The 13232-nt window shown below is 43.1% G+C and overlaps 1 protein-coding gene across 1 annotated transcript in view; it reads left to right on the top strand.

Annotated features, from left to right (window-relative positions):
* The first annotated feature begins 4814 nt into the window (after positions 1-4814).
* Positions 4815-13232, top strand: part of gatad2ab (GATA zinc finger domain containing 2Ab) — a 44361-nt gene continuing 35943 nt past the window's right edge. The window contains exon 1 of the mRNA XM_042342627.1: positions 4815-4829. The gene's annotated coding sequence lies outside the window, so the exon portion shown is untranslated. The remainder of the gene's footprint in view (positions 4830-13232) is intronic.

Raw genomic sequence — 13232 nt, 5'->3', positions numbered from 1 at the left:
TTTTTGCATCTTCAAGTGATGCAACCTTCTTTGTTTTTTTTTCTTAACGTAAAACATTTTAGTCTCTCAGAGAAGATTGGGTGATCTCTCTTGTAAACTCACATTAACTGGCAGTGCTTGTATAAGTTATTAGGTTGTATTATCCTAACAAAAACATTTTGTACAGCTCGTTTTTTTAAAAAAAAATAGTGTTTGTATATTTTATTCCATAAAATAATGCCGCTAATCTTTTTCCCCTGCCCCCAGCACCTTCAGCCTTCTGCTTTGTAATAATGTATAAAACAATGTTCCCATGAATATAAGATATCATAGACATTGTGTGACTAAGGTGTCATACATGCATATACACATATATAAAACGTATCAAACTGGAGTACCCTGCAATTTGCCTGTAAAGGTTAATTGTATGATCAATGACTTTTAATTTATGAACCTCAAAAGAAATCCTCGGGAGTGAGAATATTAATTTGCTGGTTGTATTAACAATGTGAGCGTAGCTTTTAAATCAAGTTTTTTTTAAAAAATAAGTTAACCTCGACTCTTCCAGTCTTTATATCGGAGGCACAGAGTCAAAACTGCTTTCGGGCATCTTGTTTGACTGGTTAACTTGCGTGTTCCCATACGAGCCTGAGCATTGGGTTGACGGTGACTGGTTTCTGTGGAACAGTGCCCAGTTCCAGTCAGTAACTTCAGGAAAGTAGGAGAGATGGCGTGCGTGCGTGTGTGTGTGCGCGTGCGCGCGGGTGGGGGCGGGGAGAGGGGATGGGGCTCATTCAAGTGATACCGGTGTGTACAGCTACACCTGTGTGTTGCAATCCAAACACACAATGGTGTGCTGTACAATACTGTGTTTCTACAGCACTCACCAGCCATTGAAACCTCATCTCACGAGACAAATCCTAGCTTTGACCCATTTTGTACTATTACAGGATAACCGGGTACTTTGGTGCAAAGCCGAGTGCCTAATTTTTTTTTAAAAAATTAAATAATGTACATGCTATAAACAAAAATCATCCTCCGTGTCAGCAAGCTGTAGATATTTCTGGATTGTCATCATAATAACAGCTCTCCCGAAAGCTTGCTGATGGTATTATGCAAACCAGCTGGACAGAGCACTTTACAGGTTTGTTTGTGAATATATAGGGGCGGCCTTGGTCTGTAAATATCATATTTATGAGGTCTTCCTTGCTCGTGGAGGGAACCTGTATAACCCCACTGTCCATAATTGTGTATTCTCTCTTAACTCCTCACCTCCCATACCTCCACACTACTGAAGAGCTCCAACCACAGGTCTGGGTGTATTCCTGTAAACCCAGTTTCTTTTATTGACGATTGAGGTACTATTGTAATACTGTATTTTTACAAATTTGTCCTCTAGGGACACATTAGGAAATCCGTGCCATGAACATGAATAACCTTGTATAGTCATTGACTTTTTTTTAATATAAATATGTTACCCGCAGTTCTGCTGTTGATGTGGTTTTTCAACTTTTTGTCNTTTTTTAAAATAACAAATCCTACGTTAGTGTCAGCCTAACTTAGTGGTAGCACTCTCGCCTCTGAGTCAGAAGGTTGCGGGTTCAAGCCCCACGTTGGGATTTGGAATCACATGGTCTCGGCTGACACTCCAATGCAATGCTTTGGGTGTGTTGCATGTTGCATTGTCGGAAGTGCTGTCCTTCGGATGAGATATTCTTTCCGCTTGTTCAGGTGGACGTTAAAAGATTCCATGGCACTATTTGTTGAAAAGCGAAGGGAGTTTCTCCCCATGTCGTGGCCAACAATCCCCGCTTCTCCCCCACCCCCCCGCCCCCTCAAAAAAAATGTTCACTCGCTCCATGCTGTTACAGTAAATTCTGTAAAGCGCTTTGAGGTGTCTCGTCAACATGATAAGGCACTATATCAAATGCAAGGATTATTATTATTGTCCTCATTCCCTTTTATTGGAACATAATAGACAGATCCTGGAATTTATCCCAATGGAGGATGTGATCTTAAAGTCGCACTTTAAGTGGAACCGTCTAGGGTCTGGGTGCTTCTCTCCTCTCGACTTGTAATTTCCAGTCTCTTGATCTGCGAAACACGTGTTTGTAGGATTAATTCTCGACAGACTGCTGGTATCATGTGAACCCCACCTTAGAAAGGTGATGTCAAAGAGAACTAGGAGAGGGTCCCTTGTTTGCAGGATTGAAAAAATGTGCGTTCGCTTAATAAATATTTAATGGAGTAAACTTTTGTAGAAATAAATGTTGGAGGGTGGATCGGAATATTTTACCAAATGGATGTGGAGTTAAATATATACAGTACTTTGAAAAACAGTGTATTTGTTGCACCCAATCCTTTGGTTGTCAGGGTTCCTGCAAATTGCACATTGCATTTAGGTTTTGAAGATATGACAGAAGGTCCGACAGGTACACTGGAATTTACTGTATATCTTGTCATACCCAGAAGGATGGAGGAGGGATGTTTGGGGTAGTTTTTAAACCGTATTTAATCGCTCTCACAGTTCCCGCCAAGAACCCTGGTTTTGTGCATTGCAATGCGGGCTACACTCCAGTCAGTGTGGTTTACAGTAGGTTTTTAAATCCAATGTCAGGGCTGGCAACATGCCTTGTCACATTCGAGCTCAGAACCTACAGAAACTCCACCCTGCAGATTTCTTAAGTTTCAAACTTCTTGTGATAAAGACTCAAGCTTACTTAGCATTTTGTTTTGCATAAAAGAGGATTATGAGCAAAGAACTTGTACAAACTGTACCTGTCTTATCAATGGCCCCAAAAGAAACAGACAAATGAATCCCAAATTAAATTTCAAATGAAACTTTCTGAATGGTATATTTGACAATTACTTGAAAAGTCGGCGAAGTGGGAGATGGGCAGTAACTACTAAAATAAATAAATAAATAAAGTTTTATTTTGCAAAGAAATAATTTGTAACTTTAATATGTGTATATCACAGTCAAGTAGGTTTGATTTTTTTGCAACTGTTCAGTGTTTTAGTTTGGACAGACTTTATGAAGAGTGTTTTTGAATGAGTGACCAGGGTCCTACTTTTTAACCTATTACTCTCTTTCTTTACAACTCCCCCCCCCCCCCCCCCCCAACATCACGTTTGTCTCCTAAAACAATTGCTGTGTAATTATGTTTTCATAAAATTCAATGTTCTGGCACGTCTGTAACATGTACTTTGTGTTTCTAGCATTATTATTATATCATTATTATTAATAGTTAAGAGATGTTTAGCTGTTGAAATGTAAAGGTGCCCATTTCATTGATGGCAGGTCATTTAAAGCGAGGCAGCTTTGATTGTAAATATGAGATCTGGCGACTGGATTCTATGTAACCAGGCATACCTGTCGCTGTGTTTTTAGCTCTTGATTATATTTCGTTTAACTTTTTTTTCTATATATCAGGGGATTTTTAAATAAAATCATAAATTTAACTGTTGAACTGTTGCTGTATTTTTCTCTGGCTAGAAGTTCAAATAAACTGGATTGAATTTTCCCAATATAATAAATCTGAATTTCATATGTTGCCTTATTGTTGTTGAAACATTTCAGTCTGGACAACAAAGCCGGGGGGAGCTCCTTTATCTCCGATAACCAGGTGATAATTTTTTGGGCCATCACCTCAATGTCAGACAGGTTGCAAAACATGGCCTTTGGTGCAAATGTATAAACTTTAAGAGTTAACTCAATAACTGGATAGACTCTTATGTCCAGATGGATGATGATGATCATTTACATCACGTCTTCGAGACGTCTCAAAGCGCTTCACAGGGATATACTTTGTGGGTGTAATGCGGCAGCCAACTGCGCACAGCAGTGACCCACAAACAGTCGTGGATTGAGTGACCAAACTATTATTATTTTTTTTTGTCCAGAATGTGGACCTCTTATCAGGGGAGAAAGAGCAGAGCCCTGTGTGTACCACTTTAAGAAACGTCACAGCTGGAGCCGCGTTCCAAGCCTAGACGTCCCGCCTCCTGGCAGTCAAACTAGCCGTGCCGAGTGATTGGTGCCGAGAGCTGTCAATCAACCGCCGCCACGCCAGCACTTTAGATTGACTCGTGCCCGCGGGGGTGTGTGAGGGGGGGAAGGGGAGGGGTCAGATCAACCAATCTTAACGGTCCGCCTACTGGAGCTCGAGGGACTCGGCGATTGGCCGCGGCCGGTGTCGGTCACGCCCCGGCAGCCAATCGCGGCTGAGATCGAAGGCGCTCGGGGAAGACGGACGGCCCTCCATTTTAACCATTGTTACGGCGGGAAGCGGGGAGTTTGGGGGAGTGTGTGCGGTGTGGGTGGGGGGGGTTCTCACTGCTCCTAGCAACGGAAACCCGGGGGTCAAAAGTCAAAATTACCCCCTTTTCCTGTCTGTCTCTCCCCTCCCCTTTTTTTTCAAAGAATTGTTTTACCTCAGTGGCGCGCGGCGGTAACTTTCTGATGGTTGTAATGACCGTTTGGGCGCTCGGGGCCTAGCGTGTTTCCAGAAGCCTCGGGGTCGATTAGTGTGGCCAGTCCGGACCGGCCCCTCCCGCCCATGAGGCAGTAAAAAGGGGGCAACCCCCCCCCCCCCCGAGACTGATGTGATGAAGTGGGAGGAGAGAGAAGGGGCAGCCAAGCCCTGGTCAAAAAATAAAGTAAAACCAAACGGCAGCAGCAACAAACCTACGACCGCGACTGAGGAGAATTAAGCGACACCAAAAAAAAGAGAGAGAGAGACCACAGACACCAACCAGCAGGAGCCCACCCCAACCCAAACAAACTAATCACTGACGAGAGGGAGAGGGAGAGAGAGAAAAAAAAACAACCCCCCCACGCCAAGTTTCAGGTATCAGAACCTCAGGCTGTCTGTCTGTCTCTCTCTCTGTCTGTCTGTCTGTCTCTCTCTCTCTGTCTGTCTGTCTGCATGTTTTGTTATTTTGCTTGGAGAGCAATGTTGTTGGACTAATACTCCTTGGACTTGATACAGCGCCTTATTCGTGTCCGCGAGACGTCTCCGAAGCGCTTCAGGGAATATGCTGTGAAGTGAATTGACTGTGTGGTGTGTTGCTTGTGGTTGGGAGGGGAGGGGGGGGGGGCGTTAAAAAAAAAGACTTCCGATGTGTCAGTCAGTGGTTCGCTCGGGAGACTTATTTATTCTGATCGAAGTGGAAAGTTTTCGGAGCGTATGAAAGTTTTCCCATTTGTTTTCAGACTTGTTGAGTTTATCCGGTATGTGGAATTCTTGTTCCTTTTTTTTATATGACCCCCATGTGGAAAAGAGTAGGGTTTTTTCTTCATGTTAATGGAATATTTTGCATTTTTTTTGGTCTTATTTGCATTGTAGTGGGGGTGAGGGGGGGGCAGCCAGGGTGAAGAGGTCTCCTTGGGGCTGAGGTGGTTCCTGCGTTACGTGAGGAACAGTGGAATAGCAGAATCGAGTCAAGTCTTTGTGGTTGTCTCGGTTCCTGAACCAGGTTGAGATCTGCAGTATACTCCCAAGGCACTGCTGATGACAGTCTCACATGTCTGCACGACTTCAAGGGGCAGACCAGAAACTGAGGGCAGAGCTAATTTCTGCAAAACCCTATTGTGTAGGATGGTCAATATAGGAACAGGAGTAGGCCATTCAGCTCCTCGAGCCTGTCCTGCCATTATATTAGATTGTGGTCCTGGCTCGGCAAACAGCAGGAAGCTTGCCAGACAGTGCTCGCAACGTCAAGCTATTTGGTCTTCGCTGGCCTAATTCCAGCAATTAGTCCACACCGCACATTCTGGGGTTCCAAGCTTTACATGCTTAATAGTTTACGTATTTAGGAAAGCAGGGTGTGCCTCTCCAGGGAGAGAGTGTGGGCTCCATTCCAGACAAATTAGGACATTTCCATGTGTAGGTGGCATGCATATGTGGAACTCTGTCTGGTTTGTATATCCTTAAGTATGGAAGTTGGTTTCCACATTGTTTAGGACACCCAGCTGAACAAATAAAATTCCCACTTGTGGAATTTCATGCTAATTTCCTTTAACCCTCTGCCACTGCCCTGCCTGAAAGGCCTCATATGCAAATTGTTGTTGGAATCTGTTATGGACCTGATATTTGAAAAGATGGAGGTTTTGAATAAAGTGCGTTCAGTTCTATAGACTGATATTACGTACAGAGAAAGAAAAGAAAAAAGTGCTGATGTTTCTGATTCAGGGCGCAGGGAACTCTCTGGGAGCTGTGGACACAGAGTTTGGTCTTGCAGTGAAAAGTTCTCAACACGACATTAACTTTAGACAACGCAACCACGACTGTTTGTGGGACACTGCTGAGCACAATTGGCTACCGCATTTCGCCCACAAGTATGCAGTCAATTCACTTTACAGTCTATTCTGTGAAGTGCTTTGAGACATCTAGAAGACATGAAAAGCGCTATATCAAATGCAAGGATTATTATTTATTATTATAAGTTTCACAGGGCTCCTGCCTGGAGATAATGGGAGTTGTTGAGTAATATATAACTTTAATAAGAAAATTGATATCTAGTGGGCTGACTTGTCAATTTGTTTGGGTACTGAGACCTTAAACCTTCATGCCTTTGGCTTATTTGGCGTGGAGAGCGCTATATACAGGTTGTTGTTGTATTTATAATAATAATGGTTGCATTTGATAATAATAAACCTTGCATTTGATATCACGTCTTTGAAACGTCTCAAAGCGCTTCACAGAATATAATAAAAGTGAACTGACTTGGGAGAAATGCAATTATGTAAAAATATTTTGTAAGGAAATTTGCCTGAGGCTCCATAACCAAACTGCCTGCTGTAGAGAGGCACCGTCTCCCATTTCTTCTGTGAGCATGACACATGTCAAGGGACTGGAAGGGTTCAGTGTTTACCAATCTATGGTAGGTCAAGGGTAGAGTAGAGTGAGTAGATTGGGCAGGAAGAAAGCATTTTATTGAGAATCTTGGCTGTACAAGGCGTAATACTCTTTTTACGGTTATGGCTGGATGCTGTAAAATCTGACAACTAAATTACACCTTAACCCTATGTTTTTATACCCTCTATACTTGGTGTATGACATTATTAAAAATCAATTATTTACAGTTCATGTTATTTTTTATTAATTAATGGAGCGGTGTGCTTTCATTTTACATAATTGATGGATTTTGTTAATGTTGTGTGTTTTCACTGTCCTGCGAAATGCACGTTAGAATGTGGGGTTCGCCTCCACTGTTCGATTCGCAAAGACACTGCCTGAGCCACACAGACTCAAGAATGTCCCGGGATTGATGTCTAGTCAGTGCTGTGTTAACTGATGGCCCACTGTGGTTGACTAACCTACGACCAATACTCACTCATCAGGCTCACTTATTTACTTTCTCATCCCAGGATGAGGGCGATACTAGTGTTTTTCCAGTATTTATTGCTCTGAGAATGCCTTTTTAAACCACTTCGAGCCTTGAGCTCCCACAATGTTATTCGGCAGGGAGTTCCAAGATTGTGACCGAGCGGCAATAAGGAAGAAATTCAGGACCCTTGGTGCTGTGGGAATGCATCTCTGAGTTGAGTCCATGACTCCAGGAGAGGAGGGAGGGGGTGAAGTACCTCCCAGACTACCATTTTGTTCCCAAATTGAAGTGGAGGAGAGACTGGTTTTCAACCAAAGGGGGGGTGGGGGGCACTGCCCTCATCGAACATCAATGTATGCATAGTTGTCACAGACTGATGATCTTTTCTCCCCCCTCTTTTTCTGGTCTGCGGGCTCTCTAATGCACCTATAATTGACCAGTAGCATAGATCCAACAACAACAAATTACATTTGTATAGCGCCTTTCACATCACCTGGACTATTTTCACTCTTGTTCCCCAGAGAAATGGGTGTGGGTATGGACAGGGATAGGATAGAGGCTTGACTGACTTTTTTTACTATGAAGTGAATCTCCAGGCACTGATTATTGCTGCCTCTTTGAGGAGCCATGCCAACATGTTCATTTTGTTTGGTAGGGCAGCCTGTTCAGAGATTTTTTTTGGGGGGTAGGTGGGGGGACTTTGCAACTCCTTTTAATATAACTTCAAATGGCCCTGAATCTATTTTCCACTTAGTTCTGTTTACTGTAACTTAATCCTGTGGGGTGAGGGTGGGGGCATGTTGAAGAGACATTTCTGGTTTAAGTAGATGCAAAGTATATGGAAGTTATTTATTCCAGCCTATTTACTCAGATCCTCAGTGATGGATCCAGACTTTGCATCCAGACTGGGTGGATAATGGATCTGTGGAGACACACATTCACCCAATCAATTTTATTTTCCAGAAAATCTATTCCATGTGAAAACAATCGTACAGCTGTAGACTGATGTGGTTAGAATAGATGGGTGGAGTTTAGTGGGAGCCGTGCTGTGTGGGTTTTAATGCCGAATGTATCTCAGTTGAGGTGAGACGACAGTAAAATGTCTAAAACTGTTTAGCTTCGTCTAATAACTGTAATCTTTGAGCATAAGGTAGGAATCTACTTTATTTGTTTAGCTTCACCAGCTTCACCCCACGTGAGAACTAAAATGGCTTCCCGGATAGCCATAGTGCTGACAGAGGTGGTTACCTGATCTACAGTACATTAAATGCATTACTTTCCTTCAGTTCTTTTTATTTTATAAAAAAAAACTTACAGATATTTGCTGGTCGGTCAATGCTAGCCTAGCTTAAAGGGGTGTCTGGTGGTGTGTTGTGAACTGATTTTAAGGGTTAAAACGTATTTTAGAAGCTTGCTCCCAGGCAGCCACCCAGGGGCGTCTGCATTCCCACAGACCGGGGAGGCCTACTTCTCGGTTCAAACCCCACTGCCCATGTAACCCTTTCTCAAATGGTGAGTGATCAGTTGAGGAAAGTGAAAGGAGTCCTCTTCTTAACTATGACTAGTCATTATTTATTATGGCATCTACGACAATGCAGGGCTTTGTATTGTATGCAACCCCAAATATCAGAGGGCTCTTCTGAACATGGTGCTATGAGAGGCAAACACTTTTTAAAGCAGTGTCTGGCGGCTTTAGACACTGCACCTTCCACCTCTGTTAGCAAGGAAGTAATAAAATGCTTGCTCAATAGGCAAAGGTGAGATCTGCAGTAGCTCTGGCCCCCTACAAAATACACAGTCACTACACTTTACTATAAATTCTGTGAAGCGCTTTGAGATGTGAAATGCACTACATCGAATGCAAAGATTATTGTCCCGATTGTCTTTGTAATGCATTTTCAAGTTTTTGCCCTGTGTGAAAGAAGTTCTATAAGTGCAAGTCATTGTCGAAGAGAAATAACAGAGTTGGGTTTTTTCATTTGTTTTTGGCTGAATATTGCACGGAACAAAGGTAAGATATTCCCCTGGTATCTGATGCGAGGAGGCTATGATGTTCTCAGAGAAAGGAATTTCCTGTAAGGCGGTGAGCCATGCTAGGCACAGAGGCAGTGAGAGAAGGGGTGGAATTAAGGGGGAAGGGAAGGGTTCCCTGTCAAATAGTGTGACAGGGTTGTCTTGCTTAATGATAAGTGCAAGGAGAGCTGTTTCCTGCCACATAGTGCACCGACCGCCCTGCCTGCAAAAAGGCCTGGGCTCGCTCAAGATATCTTTATACAACCCTCAGAATGTTGTATAAATTCTCTGTACCACCACAAGTATGCGTTTTTTCCCCTTCACTTGAGATCTCTTTCCTCTCGAGCCTCGGGGGGGTGAGGTCTGTGCTATGGTGGCACGGGCCAACTCTTTGTCTGATCTCATCTCTTCAGTTGTAATCGGGTGGTTTGAATCTTTGGTGCATCTGGTAGCACTCCTACCTAACCATATTTGTTTATCTTCTTAGATGCCTCCCCCCCCACCCCGATCCTCTTCAGTCAAAGAAACTTGTGCTCTCTTCTGACATTCTGACGAGTTAAACTGTATCGTGCAGTTTTAAAGGGATCATGACCCATTAGGAATATAAAATGAATGATCCCAATATTATCAATTCACATGATTAAATGAACACTAGACTTTAATTTGCATCTTCTCTAAAAACCTGTGAATTAAGAATGTGGTTTAAATTTTTCTTTGGTCAGCCACATGTCTAGCATATGCAGAAACCTATGACCTTGCTTAAACTACCCAAGTGACTGAATTCCACATTCATGCACAATTGAATTTTAGTTGCAACTTATCTACAAGTGCATTCATTTAGCAATCTTTTCTCAACCCTTAATTCCATCTGTTGCTTGTGAGAAGTTGGATATAGGAGTTCTTACCTTTCAAAATAGTTTTTTTAGTGTCAATTGGAAGAATATTAAATTATTCTTTTAATCCCCCAGAATTTGGAGGTGATGGTGGGGAGGTGGTGATGGGGAAGGTTGGGCAACCATTGGTCTCAGTGCTCCCTGGGTTAGAGGAGAATATCTCGCTATGGTTCCAGGTTCCATTCGCCCAATGGTGCCCCTCCCTTTCCTGAAAGTGTCCCGAGTGTGGATCTTGTCTGGTGCGAACAATTTGAAGTACAGCTGTGGTCTGTGCCTGGCCCTCTGCCCTGTACTCGATTTTGTAAATCCAAGACCTGCTTGACATATGCTGTGAGAGATTGGGGGAATGGAAGATGCAAGGTTTCTTTCTGTGTGCGTTAACACCAGGCAGCTTAGGACTCTGAGACTTAAGTCGCTGCTTGGTGGAACTCGCGTTCCGATGCTACAAGGAGTGATTCTGGAATGCTGATGCACTGGACTGCCTTGGGCATCAAGTCAGCTCCTGTTCAGCGAGCAGGATGGCTTTCTAAGCCACCACACGCTGCTAAGTAGGGAGAAATCCATCCAGACGAGGGGCCTTTGGAGAGATGCCCATTCCCTCCCTCTATCTGACCTTGAGTTGGTGTGGCTGGCTTTTGGAAGTCAGGGAGACAGCTAGCCTCTGTTGCCGTGCTCATGGCATGCAGGGCCAAGGCTGGGAGATGGAGGGATAAGGAAACTTGCACGTGATTTGCTTATTGTTCAGTTCAACCACCGGCAAGATTCCGAGCAGAATTTTCCTGCCTTGAGTTTGAAAAATCTTAAATTGCGTGGCCTCACAAACAGCCAGGAGGTGAATGACCACTCTGTTTTGCAATACAATCAGCCAGGATCCTGGAAGAAACTCCCTCCCATCACGTTTTCATTCATGTCATGGGTTCTTTGATGTCCACCCTGAACAGACAGACGGGACCTCGGTTTTATTTTATCCAACTTGGAAATAAGATGCAAAGTACTGAGGGGAATATTCTGGGGAGACATCCCTTTAACTGGCCCTGAGTTCCTAGCCACATTGATGCTTAACAGTGTTTCTTACTGCAGACTGTCTACGTCACAGGCCTCTATAGCCTGAATCTTCTGCTCACAGATGTAATGAACATGATGTCGGGCACCAGGGATTGCAGTGCAGACAGGCCAAATGGCGTCTCTGCGTCGCTCGCTCTCTCTCTCTCTCTTTCTGAATGAGTCAGAGCTGGAAAATTCCATCATCCTGTTGTCCAAGGGGAGTTTCCAGGTTTGGGAAGGGACTGTTGGAAGAGTGTGATTTGCCAGCTTGCAATTAACATGCAGTGTCCTTATCCCACCATTGAGAATTTTTCCTTGTGTCCTGGCTAGCAAACATCCATATTGACTTCATGGCTATTTGTGGCCACGGCTATGTACAAATTGGCTGCCAAAACCAACTTCGCCAACAAATACAGAGTCACTGAATTTGGAAGTAAAATCTGTAAAACTGTGAAGCACATTGGGACATTTTGAAGGATGATACGACTTTAAATCAAATGCATGGATTATTATTATTTAACTTTTCAGTCTATATCTTTCTTCGTTCCTCTCTGGTCCTTTTGTTTTGCGGTCGAAACTGCTCAGCTGACTGGTTCTGCTCACATTAGACAAGGTGCACTTTTAGACTGTTAATGCTCAACAAGGAATTTCCGTGTTGGTTTGTTATGTTAAGTTCAGTGCAGTTTTTGTGCAAAAGGTTCAGGAACTCTGGAAAGTGGGATTCTCAGTGTAGGATATGGATTGGAAGATCTTTCCTGTGGGAGGAATTGACTTGGAGCCTTCAGCCACTTAGCCTCATAAGAAATTATTTCATCATTCGCACTTTCAGATGTTCTTTTGAGTTAAATGGTGTTGCATCAATGCAAAAACAATCGCTACATTCAACAATATTTACAAGTGGAGTGTTTGACATGTATTGACCTGATAAGGTGCTAGAAAAATGCAAATTCTTCACAACGTTGGTGATGTGTGTATGAAGCGGAAAAATAGAGAAATTAGAATCCGTAAGGAATATCTGCTTTAACCAAATGCTGCTTATTAATAATAAGTGTTTAAGTGCAAATAAAAACTTTGCTTTAAACTACCAGAATTGGGAATTTGTGAACTGGACCATGTCACTGAAATTGATCTTATAATAATAATAATAATAATAATAATAATAATCCTTGCATTTGATATAGCGCTTTTCACGTCGGGAGGACGTCCCAAAGCGCTTCACAGAACACACTGTAAAGTGAACTGACTGTATATTTGTGGGCGAACGCGGCAGCCAATTGCGCACAGCAATGTCCCACAAACAGTCATAGATTGAAAATGACCAATTTATTATTGTTTTTGGTTTTGGAGGGTTTATTATTAGGCTCTGTGTGGAGTAAGGAAACTTGCCCGAGGTTTCGCCCTCTGCCTGGAATTGAACTCAGGTCTCTCACTTGCAAAGCGAGTGCTCTCACCACTGAGCTACAGGACTCTTCAAAGGTGATTCCAATCCCTGTGATCCCTTCAGGTCGTACCTGAAGACCTTCCTCTTTGACTGCCTACAGTCATCTCGCCCCTTATTGGCTCTTCATCAAGCTCCGCCACTGCTATGTGCTCCGAGACACGATCCTGTGTGAAGGACACTATATAAATGCAGGTTGTTGTTCAGATACGGCCAGTTTGGGGCATTTTAAGAACTCTGGGTAGCAAGCCCACCTGCCTTCCCTGTGGTAAATATTACTTGGATAAAGTGTCGGATCTTAATGTAATAACAATTACACTTGATCTCGCATCTTATTCCACGCAAACATTGAGATATTTTATAGTTAGTAGTTACATTTGGAATTTCAAAGATCTAATTCGCTGCCGCGTTTCATCCACAAAATGTGCAGACAGTTCACTTTACAGTATATTCCGTGAGGCCCTTTGAGACATCTCAAAAACGTGTTAAGGCAAGGATTATTATTAATTCCCAACCTGAGTGAGTTAGCGGAT

Source organism: Callorhinchus milii, unplaced genomic scaffold (genome assembly GCF_018977255.1).
Source record: "Callorhinchus milii isolate IMCB2004 unplaced genomic scaffold, IMCB_Cmil_1.0 Scaffold21, whole genome shotgun sequence".
Lineage (NCBI taxonomy): Eukaryota > Metazoa > Chordata > Chondrichthyes > Chimaeriformes > Callorhinchidae > Callorhinchus > Callorhinchus milii.
This window is presented reverse-complemented; position numbering and strand designations above follow the sequence as displayed.